The sequence below is a fragment of the Equus asinus genome, chromosome 6 (assembly GCF_041296235.1).
Source record: "Equus asinus isolate D_3611 breed Donkey chromosome 6, EquAss-T2T_v2, whole genome shotgun sequence".
Classification (NCBI taxonomy): Eukaryota; Metazoa; Chordata; class Mammalia; order Perissodactyla; family Equidae; genus Equus; species Equus asinus.
In genome coordinates, this window is record NC_091795.1 from 48024617 (window position 1) to 48043174 (window position 18558).

Below are 18558 nucleotides of genomic sequence, written 5' to 3' on the forward strand. Positions count from 1 at the left end.
CCCCCAGTGCAGACAGCCCGCATTAGGCTCTAGTGGCCATTGGAGCACAGTCCCTCTGGGCTCAAGGGAAAGGAAGTGACACCAGCATTTAATCTTACCTTCCCCGATCTAGGCTTACAGCACAGCCCTCTCCCGAGAAACCCTCCAAAAATCCTCTCAACCATTTCACACTCCCAAGATGGCCAGGGGAAGTCCAAAGGTCTTGAAACCTGAATTCTTCATTTGATGATCTCTCAGACTCACTTTAGGGCCTGATGTCTCTTTAACAAAAATTATAAAAAAAATAAAGCAGAAAGAGCCCCATTTAACATCCTGTTGGGTTTTTTTGTTTTGAGGAAGATTAGCCATGAGCTAACATCTGCTGCCAATCCTCCTCTTTTTGCTGAGGAAGAATGGCCCTGAGCTCATATCCATGCCCATCTTCCTCTATTTTATGTGGGATGCCCACCAAAGCATGGTTTGATGAACAGTGTGTAGGTCCACAACCACGATCTAAACCAGCGAGCGAACCCCAGGCCACTGAAGCAGAACATGCGAACTTAACTGCTATGCCACGGGCTGGCCCTTTAACATCCTTTTCTAATAAATAACAAGTGTCCTTAGAGGGATACAGACAACACTCCTATGGGCGTTTAAAGGAGCAGAAGACTTCTTCCATATAGGGAAAGGACAAAGAAGGACTGCCTGGAGGAAGCAGCCTTTGAACTGGGCCTTGGATATGTGGAGGTCAGGGATGAGGGTATTCCAGGTAAAGAAACCAGCAGAGAGGAGGCCCACAGGCAGGAATTGTGCCATATCAATAGTGTCTGAGGGACATTTCCATTGCCAGGAACAGATACTAAGTTAATTCAGAGAAAAAGGGAGACGTATAGAAAGGGTTCCTATGAATACCTCCAGAACAGTGGTTCTCAAAGTGTGGCTCCTGGACAAGCAACATGAGCATCACTGCACAACCTGTTAGAAATGCAAATCCTCAGACCCTCTGAACCAGAACAGAGACTCCAGAAATCAGTTACATTCTTGTTTTAACAAGCTCTCCAGGTGGTCCTCATCCACAGGGAAGTTTGAGAACCTCTGCCGTGGAGTCTTTCTGGAAGGATATGCGAAGAACTGAGAAGAGAGGTTACTTCTAGGGAAAAGATCGGGGTGCTGGAAACCAAAGGAGATTTTTGCAATTGTGTACCTTGTGCATATATTCAAAAAACAATCAAATAAGAGGTGTACTGGGGGCTGGCCCGGTGGCGCAGTGGTTAAGTGCGCACATTCTGCTTCGGCAGCCTGGAGTTGGCTGGTTCGGATCCCGGGTGCGGACATGGCACCGCTTGGCAAGCCATGCTGTGGTAGGCGTCCCACATATAAAGTGGAGGAAGATGGGGATGGGCACAGATGTGAGTTCATGGCTAATCTTCCTCAAAAAAAAAAAACGAGGTGTACTGCCGTTTCGTCCTCCCATCTCCTTCTCTCCTGCTCCATAGCTGCTCCCACACCTCCCTCCTCTCTGCCTTCTCTCCCCTGGGCAGCCTGGCTCTCCTTTCCCCTTCCCCATTCTTCTCTTGCTTGGTCATTATTACTCATCAGCTAAGCCTCTGAAGGAGAGTTGAGGGGCAGGGGAGAGAAACTGGGCTGGCAGTTGCTGAGCTCTCCCTGGGGAGCTGGGGCAGCAGGAAGTCTAGGAATCCCACCATGGTCCACCTATCCTGAGGAATTAAGAGAAAGCCTGTCTCCATCCTCTTTTCGGTTGTCAAATATGCAGCGTTTTCCTCTTTTGCTGTGCCTTTGTTCCTGCCCCACTCTCACCCTAACTCAGCCCTCAGAAGCTGAACTCTCGGCCAGCCTGACTCCAGCCACATAGGAACCAGGGAGCGGTTTGTCCCTTGTCTGGCAGATGTTACTGCAGCTGAAACTGCTGCAAGAAGAACCTCCTAGCAGGTCACTGACACCCCAGTATGGCCAGGACATGTGTCCAGGGAAGGAGGGGCAGATGCCTGTGGTGCCACAACTCCTCAAAGGCCCAAACATCCTGCTGATCCAGCGAGTGGCCCTCGGCTTGTGGTTTGGGACTGAGCTTACAGACACAACCTTGTACCCAGGAATTCAGTACATTTGATGCAGTGACGTGCTAGTAAATTAACTAAAAAAGAAAAAAGTCCTGGGGCCAGCCTGGTGGTGTAGTGGTTAAGTTCGCACACTCTGCTTCTTCGGCCCCGGGGTTCACGGATTCAGATCCAGGCACGGACCTACAAACTGCTCATCAAGATGCCATGCTGTGGCAGCAGCCCACATACAAAATAGAGGAAGATTGGCACAGATGTTAGCTCAGCCACAATCTTCCTCAAGCAAAAACAGGAAGATTGACAATGGATTTTAGCTCAGGGCTAATCTTCCTCACCAAAAAAAAAAAAAAGTCCTGATTTATAGTATTTGCCAATTTCTGTGGTGTAAATATTCATGACATGGCCAATTTCAAGCTACCAACATGAAGTGACTGACCCCAGGGTTGGGAAGAGGGCCACACAACAAGGGGCAGAGTTATTGGACTTCGAAGGGAGAGCTGCTGAACCACATGGACCCGTGGGGGCCCAGAAACCATCAAATGACCTGTATGATGCAGAGTAAATGTCCCCCAGGAGGCCAACATCTGTGTGTTACCTTCCAGTCTTGCAAATAGCACACAACAAGCCTTTTCCCCAAGAGTCTTTGATTAACATTTAAAAATTTTTTCATTCATTGGTCAGCTGATTTTATTGATCTTTCTGAGAGCTATAAAAGAAATAAGCACTTATTATGGTTTCTCCTCCTCCAGGATCATTCAGTGAAGGGTCAGAAGAGGGGTTACTCGTAGAAAGCTGGGCAACAGTTACACATCGTAATACCAGCCAAGTAGGTCCATTATTATTAATCAGATTTTTAACCATCGACATCGATACCATCACTGCTCTCTGCCAGGCCCTGTGGTGAGTGTTTCAGACCCATTGTCCCATCTGGTCCTCTCACAGCCTCTCATTATGGGAAGTAGGTGCCTGTATTTCATCGCTGATTGTAACACGTGTCATAATTTTATGCTCCCCTAAAAAAGAAAAAAGTGCCAATTAATTGACATAAGAGTTTCTTAGCACTTAGAATTTTTATTTTATACTTACTGAAAGAGCTCTTTCAGATTTACTTAAACAGAGATGTTTGCCACACATCACTCTTGTGCATAGATAAAAAGAAAAAAAGTGAAATAGATTGGCTATAGTATCCCCAAACTTCCTCACATTTGGGGTCTGCTCTTCTGATCACCCTTTGACTCAGAGTCATCGAGGCCCCTGTTTGTCCCCACAGTATTGTCCTGTGCGCCAGGAGCACTGGGGATGCAGCGTTGCTAAAAAGAGGCTCCACTACTGTGTCTGGAGTTTTCTCCCAGGCAGCTGACGCCTGCTGGGCGAGTTTTGATGTGTAGGCCCAGGCCGTGACAACTATGTCACAACTGCAGCCAGCCTGACTCACATTTGAGGAAACATCCTCGTTTCAGAGGTGGTGAGACATGAAAGAAGTGTATCTTAGAGTCCTCAAAAGATGGTAGCACCCCCTTAAATGATTCCCATTTCAGAGATGAGGTGTAGGAAGTCTTAGTAACTTGCCTGGGGTCACGCTTGCTACTAAGGGACAGAAGTCAGGTTTGGACTTGATCCACTTGGCTCATACATACCACCCGCTGTAGTGTCCTCAGTCAGGAGGAGGTCTCCAGGCCAGTTCCCGATAGAGGGAACAGGGGAAGCAGGACCACAGCCTGTCTCCTGCTGGCCTAACGCAGAGAGAATCCGCATGCTTTACCACAAGGAGCAATGGTAAAGGGTGGCTATTTTCATGGCTAAAGGACAGATTTAGCCACAATGAGATACCACTCCTCACCTTTAGGATGGCCATACTAAAAAACAACAGACAATAACAAGTGTTGGTGAGGATGTGGAGAAACTGGAACCCTCATGCGTTATTTTGGGAATGTAAAATGGTGCAGGTACGGTGGAAAATGGTCTCGCGGTTCCTCAGAAGGTTAAATGTGGAGTTGCCATATGACCCAGCAATTCTACTCCTAGGTCTGTACCTGAGAGAATTGAAAACATAGGTTCACACAAAAGCTTGTACATGAATGTTCGCAGCAGAATTATTCACAATAGCTAAAAAGTGGAAATAACCCAAATGTCCATCAACAGATGAATGGAAAAACAAAAGTGGTCTATCCAGACAACGAAACATTATTCAGCCAAAAAGAAAGAATGAAGTACTGATACATGCTATAACATGGATGAACCTTGAAACTATTATTCTAAGTAAAAGAAGTCAGTCAGAGAGTGACATCAGCATCATGGTGGGGCAAGCTTTCCTTTCCTAGTAATCTCTCCCCTCCAACATACAATGAAAAGGTCATTCATACTCCAACAGAGGACATCCAAACACAACACAAAAAATGTCAGAGAGACCCACACAGCCACATGACAGAGGGCGGAGAGGCTGGAGCCCCCCTCACAGGAGGTGGAAGGGGTAAGAGAAAACTTTGCCCACCCCCAAAAACTGCAATCTGGGACCACAGGAGGCCTCCAAGAGGGAAGGAATGGGGGAGGGGATGTTCATTTGCGAGAACATCAAGGACTCCCAAGGGCCCTTGCAGCCTAGAGGGAAGCCCTCTACCAGGGCAAAAGCTTTCATGGGGGGTGACCTTATCAAGCCAACACCCCAGGAGAGCAGATAGTGAGAAAACCCCAAGAGCACACAGGAAATAGTGCCCCTCCCCTCAGCAGCCAACGCAGCTCCAGCCTCTGGAATTTCTGCTGAAGGCAGAAAGCTCAGAATATGCAGCTCTTCACCCCCACCCCGTGGCAATAGGTGATAACTTTGACCAAATAACACCAGGATGCGAAAAAACAGAGCCACTCCCCTCTAGCAATATAATATAATGTCGAACATCACATTAGATCTCCAGATCAGAGAGAAAATGACAAGTACCCAGAAATCAGTCCTGAGGACACAGAAATATGTAATCTAAATGACAAAGAATTCAAAATAGATATCACCACAAAACTCAATGAGTTAAGAGAATGTAGAACAACAATTCAACAAGTTCAGGGGCTACTTCACAAAAGAGATTGAAACTATAAAGAAGAACCAATCAGAAATATTAGCGATGAAAGACACAATGGAAGAAATAAAACAAAATATGGATTCCCTGAACACTCGGACGGACATCATAGAGGAGTGTTCCAGCATAATCAAAGATAGACATGTTGAAATGCTCCAGATAGAGCAGGACAGAGAACCAAGACTAAAAAGAAATGAAGAAAGTCTCCAAGAAATATCTGACTCAATGAGGAAATGCAACATAAGAATTATAGGTATTCCAGAGGGAGAAGAGAAGGACAATGGAGCAGAAAGCTTGCTCAAAGAAATAATAGCAGAGAACTTCCCAAACCTAGGGAAGGAGAAGGAAATCCATGTGGAAGAGGTATCAGATATCCTAAATATGTCAATGTAAAAAGACCTATTGCAAGGCATGTAGTAGTGAAACTGGTAAAAGTGAATGACAAAGAAAGAATACTAAGGGCAGCAAGGCAGAAGAAAATGACCTACAAAGGAAACTCCATCAAGGTTTCAGCAGATTTCTCTGCAGAAATCTTACAGGATCAGAGAGACTGGAATGACATATTCAAATCTTTGAAGGAAAAAAACTTTCAGCCAAGTATACTCTATCCAGAGAAAATATTTTTCAGATATGATGCAGAAATAAAAAATTTCCCAGACAAACATAAGCTAAGGAAGTTTGTAGCCATGAGAACCCACCACCCACACACACAAGAAATCCTCAAGAAGGCCCTCATACTTGAAGGAAAAAAAAGGGAGAAAGGGGTTACAAAGCATGGAGTAAGGACATAAATAGGTAGTCAGAATCAGAGGAGGATAGCATATATTCAAATATACCATTAAAGACAAAGAGAAGGAAAACACCAAAAACAAAGATAATATTGTCATTCTAACCACAAACTCATAACACAAGATGGAATAAGATGTGAGAAAAACAGCTTGGGGGGAAGAGGAAAGGGACTGAATCAGTTTAGTCTAAGAAAATAAGAAGCCATCAGAAAAGGGACTATCTTATCCAAGAGATTTTGAATACAAACCTCAGGGTAACCACTAAACAAAAAAGCAGAACAGAGACGTGAATAATAAATAAGGAGAAACAAAGAAACACAACATAAAAATCTACATAACTTGACTGGTAGACCAAAATACACAGGACGAGAAACAAAGGAAATGTAGGAAAACCAGAAAACGAGTGATAAAATGGCAGCTTTAAGCCCTCATATATCAATAATCACCCTAAACGTACATGGATTGAATTCTCCAATAAAAAGACACAGAGTGGTGAGACGGATTAAAGAACAAGACCCAACAATATGCTGCCTCCAGGAAACACGTCTCAGCTCCAATGACAAACACAGGCTCAGAGTGAAGGGATAGAAGATACTGCAAGCTAATGGCAAACAAAAGAAAGCAGGTGTTGCAATACTTATATCAGACAAAGTAGACTTCAAGGTAAGACAGGTAAAGAGAGACAAAGAGGGGCAGTGTATAATGATCAAAGGGACACTCCACCAAGAAGAAATAACAATTATAAATATCTATGCATCCAACACAGGAGCAACAAAGTACATAAAGCAACTATTAACAAACCTAAAAGAAGATGTTAATAATAACACAATAATAGTAGGGGACCTCAACGCTCCACTCACTTCAATGGATAGATCATCCAGACAGAAAATCAACAAGGAAACTGTGGAATTAAATGAAAAGCTAGACCAGTTGGACTTAATAGACATATATAGAACACTACATCCAAAGACAGCAGAATACACATTCTTCTCAAGTGCACACGAAACATTCTCAAGGATAGACAATATGTTGGGAAACGAGGCAAGCCTCAATAAATTTAAGAAGATTAAAATAATAACAAGCATCTTTTCTGATCACAATGCTATAAAGCTAGAAATTAATTACAAGAAAAAAGCTGAGAAAGGGACAAAGATGTGGAGACTGAACAACATGCTACTGAATAAGCAATGGGTCATTGAAGACATTAAAGGAGAAATAAAAAAATATCTGGAGACAAATGAAAATAAAAACATACCATACCAACTCATATGGGATGCAGCAAAAGCTGTATTAAGAGGGAAATTCATCACAATACATGCTTACCTTAACAAACAAGAAAAATCCCAAATAAGCAATCTCAAACTACAACTAACTGAATCATAAAAAGAAGAACAAACAAAGCCCAAAGGTAGCAGAAGGAGAGAAATAATAAAAACCAGAGGAGAAACAAAAGAAAAATCAGAGCTATTGAAACAAAAAAGGCAGTAGAAAGGATCAATGAAACAAAGAGCTGGTTCTTTGAGAAGATAAATAAAATAGAAAAACCCCTAGCCACACTTACAAAGAAAAAAAGAAGAGAAAGCTCAGATAAATAAAATTAGAAATGACAGAGGAGAAATAACAATGGATACCACAGAAACACAACGGATTATAAGAGAATACTACAAAAAACTATATGCTAATGAAATGGACAATCTAGAGGAACTGAATAAATTCTTAGACTCTTACAACCTCCCAAAGCTTAATCAAGAAGAAATAGAGAATCTGAATAGACAATCACAAGTAAAGAGATTGAAACAGTAATCAAAAGCATCCCAAAGAATAAAAGCCCAGGACCAGAGGGCTTCCCTGGGGAACGCTACCAAGCTTTCAGAGAGGATTTAATACCTATCCTTCTCAAACTATTCCAAAAAAATCAGGGAAGATGGAATGTTTCCTAACACATTCTACGAGGCCAGCACCACTCTGATCCCAAAGCCTGACAAGGACAACACAAAAAAGGAAAACTGCAGGCCAATATTGCTGATGAACATAGATACAAAAATCCTCAACAAAATATTGGCAACTCGAATACAGCAATGTATAAAAAGGATCATACATTATGATCAAGTGGGATTTATACCAAGGACACAGGGATGGTTCAACATCCACAAATCAATCAATGTGATAAACCACATTAACAAAATGAGGAACAAAAACCACACGATCATCTCAATAGATGCAGAGAAGCATTTGACAAGATCCAACAGCCATTTATGATAAAAACTCTTAAGAAAATGGGGATAGAAGGAAATTACCTCAACATAATAAAGGCCATATATGACAAACCCACAGCCGACATCATATTCAAAGGGGAAAAACTGAACGCCATCCCTCTGAGAACAGTAATAAGACAAGGATGTCCACTATCACCACTCTTATTCAACATAGTACTGGAGGTTTTGCCCAGAGCAATTAAGCAAGAGAAAGGAATAAAAGTAACCCAAATAGGGAGTGAAGAAGTGAAACTCTCACTGTTTGCAGATGACACGATCTTATATATAGAAAATTCTAAAGAATCCATTGGAAAACTATTAGAATTAATTAACAACTACAGTAAAGATGCGGGGTACAAAATAAACTTACAAAAATCAGTTGCATTTCTGTACTCTAATAACGAACTTACAGGAAGAGAACTCAAGAATACAACTCCACTAACAATCGCAACAAAAAGAATAAAGTACCTAGGAATAAATTTAACTAAGGAAGTGAAGGACTTATACAATGAAAACTATAAGACATTATTGAAAGAAATATATAATGACATAAAGAGATGGAAAGAGATTCCATGCACGAGTTGGAAGAACAAACATAGTTAAAATGTCCATACTACCTAAAGCAATCTACAGATTCAGTGCAATCTCAATCAGAATCCCAATGACATTCTTCACTGAAACAGAACAAAGAATCCTAAAATTCATATGGGGAAACCAAAGACCTCGAATTGCTAAAGCAATCCTGAGAAAAAAGAACAAAGCTGGAGGCATCACAATCCCTGACTTCAAAATATGCTACAAAGCTACAGTAATCAAAACAGCATGGTACTGGCACAAAAATAGGCACATAGATCAATGGAACAGAACTGAAAGCCCAGAAATAAAACCACACATACAGACAGCTAATCTTTGACAAAGGTGCCAAGGACATAATGGAGAAAAGACAGTCTCTTCAATAAATGGTGTTAGGAAAACTGGACAGCCACATGCAAAAGAATGAAAGCAGACCATTATCTCACGCCATGCACAAAAATAAACTCAAAATGGATCAAAGACTTGAAGACAAGTCCTGAAACCATAGAACTCCAGGAAGATAATATAGGTGGTACACTCTGTGACATCAAACTAAAAAGGATCTTTTCGAATACCATGTCTTCTCAGACAAGAGAAACAAAAGAAAAATAAACAAGTGGGAGTTCATCAGACTAAAGAGCTTCTGCAAGGCGAAAGAAACTAGGATCAAAACAAAAAGACAACCCACCAAGTGGGAGAAAATATTTGCAAATCATTTATCTGATAAGAGGTTAATCTCCATAATATATAAGGAATCACACAACTGAACAACAAAAAAACCAAACAGCCTGATCAAAAAATGGGCAGAGGAGATGAACAGACATTTTTCCAAAGGAGATATACAGATGGTCAATAAACACATGAAAAGATGTTCAACATCACTAATCGTCAGGGAAATGCAAATCAAAACTACACTAAGATACCACCTTATGCCTGTTAAAATGGCTATAATCACTAAGACTAAAAATAACAAATGTTGGAGAGGGTGTGGAGAGAAGGGAACCCCCATACACTGCTGGTGGGAACTCGAACTGGTGCAGCCACTATGGAAAACAGTATGGAGATTCCTCAAAAAACTAAAAATAGAAATACCATATGACCCAGCTATTCCACTACTGGGTATCAACCGAAACAACTTGCAATCAACAATCCAAAGTAGCACATGCACCCCTATGTTCATGGCAGCACTATTCACAACAGTCAAGACATGGAAGCAACCCAAGTGCCCATTGACTGATGATTGGATAAAGAAGATGTGGTATATACATATACAATGGAATACTACTCAGCCAGAAAAAAAGACAAAAATCATCCCATTTGCAACAACATGGATGGACCTGGAGGGAATTATGCTAAGTGAAATAAGTCAGACTGAGAAAGACAAACACCAGATGATTTCAATCAGAGTAGAATATAAACAAACACATGGACAATGAAAATAGTTCAGTGGTTACCAGGGGAAGAGGGGAGGGGGGTGGGTACAGGGGGTGAAGGGGAGCACCTACGTGGTGACAGACAAGAAACAATGTACAAATGAAATTTCACAATGATGTAAACTATTATGAACTCAAATTAAAAAAAAATGAAAGGACAAAAAATTATTAAAAATAAAAGTCAGTCACAAAAGACCACACACTGTAGGATTCCTTTTATATGAAATGTCCAGAATAGGCAAATCCATAGAGGCAGAAAGTAATTAGTGGCTGCCTAGGGGCTGGGTGGGTGGGAATGGGGACGGACTGCTAACAGGTACGGGTTTCTTTTGGGGGTGATGAAAATCTTCCGGAATTAAATAGAGGTGATGGCTGTACAACATTGTGAATATACCAAAACCGCTGAATTCTACCCTTTAAAGTGGTAATTTTATGTTATGAGAATTATATTGCAATAAAAGAATCATTTTTGAAAAAGGACTGATTCACTTCTCCGTCTACTCTCCTGTGGGATAAAAACGTAACTGGTCGCCCAGGTGGAAAACTGATGTGGATGCTCCCTCTGGCAGGGGCAGTCCAAAGGCTGAGCTTTGAAAGTCACATTCTGTGTGACCCACAAGGACCTTATGAAAGTGGTGTTTGTTTCCATCTCCTTGCCTCCAGTCCCTTGCCATATTTTAATAATGCTCTAAATTACAGGACCCAGAACTGCTCTTTAATTACAGAGTACTTTAATAGGACTTGCTGGCAAATAGCATAGAATTAAGGGAGCCACTAATGAAATACAGCATCATTTTATCTGTTCTCCGGTGGCAGTTTTAAAACGCAATTAGTACCATGAAAGATATTTATTTAGGATTTTATCTCATTTATTCATTCCATCTCCAGATGAGTGTTGTACTTCCAGCTGCTTTCTACTCCTTCACATGAGCATTTTCTCATTTTCAGTCCACTCTTCCTCCCTCTTAGATTCCAAGGGAAGAAGAATGTCAGCTGCCTGGGGGGCTGATTAAGGGAAGCAAACATCTTAAAGATTTTCACCCATCCCGAGCCCCCTGCTCTTCCCTGGCGTGGAGGGAGGGAGGAACGGACACAGGGAATCAAGTTACAATGCTTGCTGGCTGCCCAACCATCACCTCCAGGAAAGCGGCACGGCTCCTGGGCAAAGCAGGGCAGTCCTGTGCAGGTTGGTGCCCGACTCCGTCCCAGCTCCAGGCACACTGCCTGTGCTGTCCACTCCTTACTCTTGGAGGCATCCAGGCACTCCCACACCTCTCCACTTTTGCCTCAAATGCCCACAGTAGTGTCATATCCTCTGGAAAGCCCTCTCTACCCACCTTCCCATCCCAAATCACTCAACTCACCCTCCTACCCCAAAACAGAATCCATTCCTTCTGGGATCCCTTGGTCCACACTCAGTGATACTCGCTTTGGTCCACTGCTTGGCAATCAGTGGGGTGTGTGTGTCTTCCCCTTTATGGTGAAACCCTCGAGGGCAGAGTGATGATTTCATCTTTGTCCCAGTGCCACGCCCCAGCACCACACACAGCACGCTGCACACAGGAAACGCTCAACAAATATTTGCTTAATGATATCATTTCAAGTCTCTCCTACTCGAAGGAGCCATCAATGAATCAGTGTTTCTTAAACCTCTTGTCCTCCTGAAGGCACTTTAGATTTATCTGGCTTATGGCTTGTGGCTGCGCTGCTTCTGAACAGGAAGAGACTTTGATCAGTTTTTCACAAGTGCCCACACGTGCCAAGAGCTGTGCAAGGACATCACAGAGAACAAGACAAGGTGGTCCCCGCCTTCAAGGAATGTATAATCCAGTAGTGGGAGACAAGACAAGGATCTGTAGCCCTAGGATGGCAAGGAGGGAAAGCTGGCTGTTTATAACCCACCTGCCTCGTAAGGAGAGTAGATTGTACTCCATGGAAGCCCTTTGTTCTCGAGCCAGATGTGCGAGTTTGAGAGAAGGAGCTGGGAAAGTTGAATTTTTCTCCATCACCAAGGGCAAAAAAATTGGCGCTCCCCCAGTAACCCAGTGGGAGGGGATCAAGTACAGAGCTGGGAAGAGGAGAAGGAAAGCAATGCGACAAAGAGGCAGAAGACTGCAGTATGCGCCCCCTTGACGCTCACATCACAGCAGAGCCCACCTCACCACAACTGTCTGCGTGAGGGGCTGTTTTTGCGGAAATGAGTGCAGCACTGAGTTTCATACCAGCCATGACATGGCAGAACAAACAAAACTGCTCTTACAAGTGGGAGCCCACGATGCAGAGGCGTCCATGAGAAACGAAAACCTCTTCCCTGCTCCCCAAAATTAGCAGAAATCGGGGGGGGGGTGCTTTTGGATATCACTGGCTTTGGAGTCTATGTGTCTGGGGTGGGCAGTGGCATCCATGTGATGTCACATAGCTCTCAGGGAAAAGACACCCCCATCTGACATTTGGGTTACAAGATAAAACAGTAAGATAAATATGAAGTGCCTCCCTCAGTATATTCACTTAGTAAACTGAAACTGCTATGATGATGGTGATGAGGAAGATGATGATGGTGGTGATGACAAAGACACACACACACACAGAGCTATGTCCTGCCCTTCTTCGTGCCCCCATAGACTTAGTGTTGACTTGACCCCTGCAGTCCCCTATGCTGAGGAATGCTCTAGGAAACTCCTCTCTGTATGACTGGAAGGATGTTGTTGAGGACATTGCTTAGCCCTGTGTGTTGACTAAGGGAAGCCATGGTGAAGAATTACAACCCCATACGTGCAGATGAGAACTAATCTGACTCCAGGGCTCACGTGCTTTCCAAGGAGATGGAGCGCACGCGGGTGGCTCTCTCTTCTTGCTCCTCTTTCCAGGTGACCAGTAAAGCCTGGCCCTTCCCTCTGAGCAGACTCACCCATGCCTTCCTTTCTGAGTGGCTCTCCTCCTCCCTGCTGGCGGCAGGCTAGGCCTGGGCCAGATTGGCCCCGGGCACTGGAGAAAGACGCAGCCTCTCACCCTGGCCCTGCTAGGGATCCACTGGGTCAGGTTCCACTGATGGCAGTGGTAAGATCAGAGACTGCTGTTGGGGCGCAGGGGCCGTGAAATGGAGCACACCTCCCAGGCGCTCAGTCAGAAGCCATCTAGGTGTTAAGTGACTTAGGAAAGGGGAGCTGGGTCAGGAGTGAAAATCCAGCTTCCTAGAGTTCTCTGCATTGGAGTTGGAGGCCGGGCCCCGGATAAAAGCATTACCTTCTCTGCCATTTGCTTGTCAGAGCCTTCTTGGGTACATACATTCCTTGGAAACCTCATGGCCACAAACAACTTGGGTTCAAATATCATTTCTTGGCTCGTTGTGTGGCCTTGGGCAAATTACTTAACCTCTCACTGCCTCAGTTTCCTCATCTGTAAAATGAGACAAAGGTCACTGTGTCAACGAGTTTGCACCTGTAAAGCACCTTGAATCATGTTTGGTTCGCGGCTAGCACCAAGCTAACGTCGCCTGTTGTTTCTCCCACCAGAGTCCAGTTGCTGCAGGAGCCTGACTCTGTCAGTGTTCAATCTCTTCCCCTCAGTGACAACCGTGTCGTGGTGGGTAGCACCCCTATTCATCCAGCTGCTCAGCCACAAACCTTGAGGTCCCTGGTGACACCTCCCTCTCCTCCCCACAAACCATCAAGGCTGGTCAACTTTACTAACTTACTAACTTCTGTCAAACTTACCCAACTTCCTTAAAATCTCCCGCATCTGTTCCCCTCTCTTCTCCATAACCTTTCACCAGAGCCGGCCCAGTGTCCCCCTAACTGCAACCACCCCGGCTCCCCACTAGCCTATTCCCACCCTGCAGCAGAGGGATGCTCTGAAATGCAGATCTGATCACGTCCCCCTCTCCCCCAACTCGCCTCGCTTATACCTCATGATGACTTTCCCCTGTTACCAAAATCTAACACCAAGCAGACTAAGTCACTGAGATTGTTTCCAGCCCTGAGGATCAGAAAGCCCCTTCAAATGGGCTTAAAATCCAAGGCAATTTATTAGCTCCCTTACGGATAACTGGAGTAGGGTAAGTTTCAGGCATTGCATGATCTGGGCTCCAGCATCATATTCTGCTCTTCTCTCAGCTCTGCCTTCCTCTCCAGGTGTCAGCTTTATCCACAGCCCATCTTCCTTTTGATCAGCATCAAGTGGAACACTTCAAGAGAAAAAGAAAAAAGAACATCTTACCCAGCCATGAAATAAAATTCCTTCCCTTCAGCCTGAGTGAGCCAACTGAGGCCATGTGTTCACTCCCAGCCAGAAAATTCCTAGTGATATGCCATCCACTGAGTCCTTCCCTTCCCTGCCTCTGGTGGGAAATGGGTCCTTTAGTATGAAAATACAGTAAAATCATGTTAAAAGGTATAATTTGTATTAAACCCAGAAAATTTTGCTTTAATGATGCTCAACTCTGAAAAACATGAAAGAACTATCAAGCTTAAAGCTCCCCACTGTCCTTGATAAAAATTTGAGGGCAGAGATCCCCAGGGCCTTGACCTCATGGTAATGGACAGTTATAGCAGAGGGCAGGAGCATGGAAGAAGGAGGAAGACAGGAGACAAGGGGCTTGCTGGCCTCCTAGGAGATGGATTCTGAACAGATGGGATGGAAAAGATAAGAAAATGTTGCTGTAGCATTGTCTGCAGGCTGGATGGGATCTCAATCTGTCTTCTTTCTGAAAATGGACTTAGCCACCAAAAGAATTGAAAGGAGGGAGTCAAGCAGCTATTTATACACCAAAGTTCTTAGCAGCATTATCCACAGTAGCCAAAAGGTGGAAACAACCCAAATGCCCATTGATGGATGAATGGATAAGTAAAATGTGGTATACACATATGATGGAATATTATCCAGTCTTAAAAAGGAATGAACTTCTGACATACGTTTCAACATGGAGGAACCCTGAAAATATACTAAGTGAAATAAGCCAAACACAAAAGAACAAATATTGTATAATCCCACTTATATAAGATTCCTAGAATAGCCAAATTTGTAGAGACAGAAAGAGCAGTGGTTGCCAGGGGCGGGGCGGGGTGAGGGGGGAGTACAAAATGGGGAGCTCTGCGTAGAGTTTCAGAATATGGGACAATAAATCGGTTCTGGAGATGGACGGTGGTGATGGTTGCACAACAGTGTGAATGTGCTTCATGCCACTAAATCGTACAGTTAAAAAATGGTCAAAATGGTAAATTTTATTTATATATATTTTACCACAATTAAAAACAATGGACTTAGCTCACCTGTCCAGGCACTGAGGGCACAACAAAGAGGTGACAGGAGATTCTCAGAGAATGATTGTTGACTGACTGGTCTATCTGGATAAAAGACACACTTTTCGTGATACACTTTCATTTTGGCCCCATGATGCTGATGCTGATAACGATGATGGTGAGACTCGCCCCCACCCCATCCCCGACCCCGTGGGTGAAGCCCCGAGGCAGCCGCGTGTGAGAACGAGCTCCTCCCAGCCCCTGCACAGACCAATCCCCAGCACACCCGGTCCCTCGGAATCACGGCAGGCACCCTGTTCTCGGCACGGAGGAGGCTGCAGGGTGGTGGGAGGAGGAGGGGTGCAGCCGGGATTTCCTTCTGTCAGGCAGGAAAACAGTGAGAGGAAATGGAGCCATCCCCACTCTTTGAATGGAAAATGTCTCTTTCAGACCTTGTTTTAGAGTTATCCCCTCCCCACCTCGCTTTGCCAGAGGGATGACGGAACAGCTGTCACCAGTTGGGTCTGACTCATTAGTTTATCATCTCTCCCACCCCTCTCCCTAACCCCCTCCCCTCCAAACCCACCCACCCTGAAAATGCCTAAGCACAGTCGACTATTTTAAGAACTGAATTCCCTGTCGGCATGGCAACTTCCCAGCCGGCTGTACCTCTCGTCACTGTGGCCTGGATGGAAGAGCCACCTTTCAGCAGGGCTCCAGCCAGCCTACCGTAGAGGTGGTTCACACATCAGACCTGGCTGGCGAGTGGACATCTAGTTTCTGTCGCAGAGTCTTCTTTGTGTGTTTGCTTGTTTTACAGCCCTTTAACAACGTAAAAACCATTCTTAGCTGACTGGCTGTACAAAAACAGGCCCCAGGCCAGAACTGGCCCAAGGACCATAGTTTACCCAGCCCCTGTCACAGGCAGGCATTCACAGTTGCTGGGTTTCTCACTGTGGAAGTTAGAAAGGTTGCGAAGGGTGAGGGAGCTGCATGGGGAAAAGATGGAAAGGTTGTGGAAGAAGGCCAACGTGATTGATTGAATTGAATTTTTTTTTATTTTTTGATTTTTTGTGAGGAAGATTGGCCCTGAGCTAACATCTGTGCCCATCTTCCTCTGTTTTATGTGGGAGGCCACCACAGTGTGGCTTGACGAGCGGTGCTAGGTCTGGGCCGGGGATGGGAACCTGTGAACCCTGGGCCCCCAAAGCAGAGTGCGTGAACTCAACCACTATGGCTTCCCCCTAAGTATCTATATTTTCTTATGCTTTTTAAAGGTTTGTTTATATTCTTCTTGTGCTTCAGAATTAAAGTCTTAGGCTCTCCCATCATCACCCTACCCCAGATAAGGATTGAGGCTTACAATCTATGATTTCCTTTTGTAGAAAATGGTATTTATTTCATAACCTCATATCATTCTGCAAGAAGACCAGATTTTCTTAAGAAATGTAGAAAGAAAACTATTTTGAACATTTCTTTCCTTTTTGTTTAAATTTTTTTTTTAGAAAACATTAAAAAAAATTTTTAATTAAAAAAATTTTTCATTACAGAAAATTCTAAGCACACACAAAAGTAAAAATAATAATAAAATAAACCCCCATGTACCTGACATTGCTGGTTTATTTTTAAAGGGTATTTCCGTGTAAATTAAATGGTTTGTATTTTCTTAGGACACGGATTGCAAAGGGGGAAACAATAGCTTTGCAAATCGTATTTGTATGGAATCCAGTTCTAGGTCATGTTGGAAAGTGACTGGAGGGGGGAGGGGTGGGAGGGCCGTCTGTAGGAGGAAAACTGGACCAGTCTTTGACGGTTACCATGGAAACCACTGAGTTAAGATGGTCGAGTTTGCTGATGGGGCAGTGAGGTTCCTGCTAATGGACTCTGGGTCAGAACTATAGGAGAAACCCTTACGCTGGTTCCTGAGGATGCCTTGCTGTCTCTGAAACTCCCTCTCAACACCCAGTGTCTCCCAAAAGACAGACACTTTGGTTTTTTCTTCCTCGATTTTAGGGCTTACCTTCCAGTAAGCCAGAGTCCGAGTGTTCATCCGCCTACTCACTTCGAGGAGCTATGGGATGTTACAGCAGACCACTCCAGTTCTGTTTACAACAGGAGGGCCCCTACATCCCTGGAAGAAAGCCCTAGAAGGACTAGTGGAGATCTTGGGGTATTGATCCCCTCATTAGAATGTGGAAAGTATAACCATGCACTCCAGAGGAGCAGGGAATCGGGCCTAAGCCAATGAGATTCAGAAGGTCCAGACTCACATTCCCCCTCCTGAAGGAGCTTGACCCAAGCGTCGAGTTTCCATCAATCGTCAATCGCTGTAGACATCAGATTATTTGCTATCGGGCATATCAGTAAGAAGTGTCACTTTGGCATCGCGCTCCCTGGACTTAGGTCCAAGCCGCACCACATATTATTTCTACCGTGACATACTCTTTATGTCACCTACAAATGGATTGGTGGGGAAGAAACACACAAGATGCCTAGCACCCATAAAGGGCAGGCACAGAGGCAGGATTGGACTGGAATTAGTCTTCAAGGGGTAAACGTGAGCAGAGGGACAGACGGAAGACCGCCGAGGACGCAGATACATCCTCACAGCGATGGGGCCCCAGCGCTGGGACCCCCAGACTTGAGATTTTACCCTGGTGCTGGTCCGGTAGCTCCAGAAGGAAAAGGCTGCGCAGACGAGTCACGGCCCCCAGGGGGCGCGCGGGGCCCGGGATCTCAGGAATCTGGGGCTGCGGGAGCGGCAGCGGCCGGAGGGCTGGCTCCATACCCGCTCTGCCCCTAGGGTGTTAGCTGGCAAACAGCAAGGACTGGTATCTCGTGGGCAGCTGCTTACCTGTCAGTATCTCCCACAAAATCAGAAGTTCCTTGAGGGCAGTGGCTGTATTTTCGTCCCTGGCTTCCCCAGCTGCGCACGAGTCCCATGTCCCCATCCTAGGTTTGCTGAGCGGAGTCAAAGGAATGCATTCTCCCTCCGGAAGCCGGGAAGGGCGGCCCAGGAGGAGGGGTGTGCAGGGTTGTGAGGAGCTTTGAGGCAGCTGTTCTGGAAAGGAGTGAAAGATGGCAGATCGTCACCAAAGTGAAGCCCAACCGTTGGCGGAGCAGGGGAGCTCCTACGCTTGAAAACTTTGGGGT

General features: G+C 44.7%; 1 long non-coding RNA gene across 14 annotated transcripts; it reads right to left on the reverse strand.

The window, feature by feature from the left end:
• Positions 1-2724: 2724 nt before the first annotated feature.
• Positions 2725-18558, reverse strand: LOC106828360 (uncharacterized). 14 transcript variants are annotated; one of them, XR_011503988.1, is made up of 9 exons: positions 18260-18548; positions 16075-16227; positions 15692-15784; positions 15436-15510; positions 14207-14351; positions 13412-13564; positions 12071-12149; positions 11533-11879; positions 2725-3067 (listed from the first exon to the last, which is right to left on the reverse strand). It is a non-coding gene; the product is annotated as an uncharacterized lncRNA (long non-coding RNA). The 14 variants fall into 14 exon arrangements; XR_011503985.1 differs by lacking the exons at positions 11533-11879; positions 12071-12149 and adding an exon at positions 3895-4087 and having other exon boundaries at positions 2725-3787; XR_011503984.1 differs by lacking the exons at positions 11533-11879; positions 12071-12149 and adding an exon at positions 3692-4087.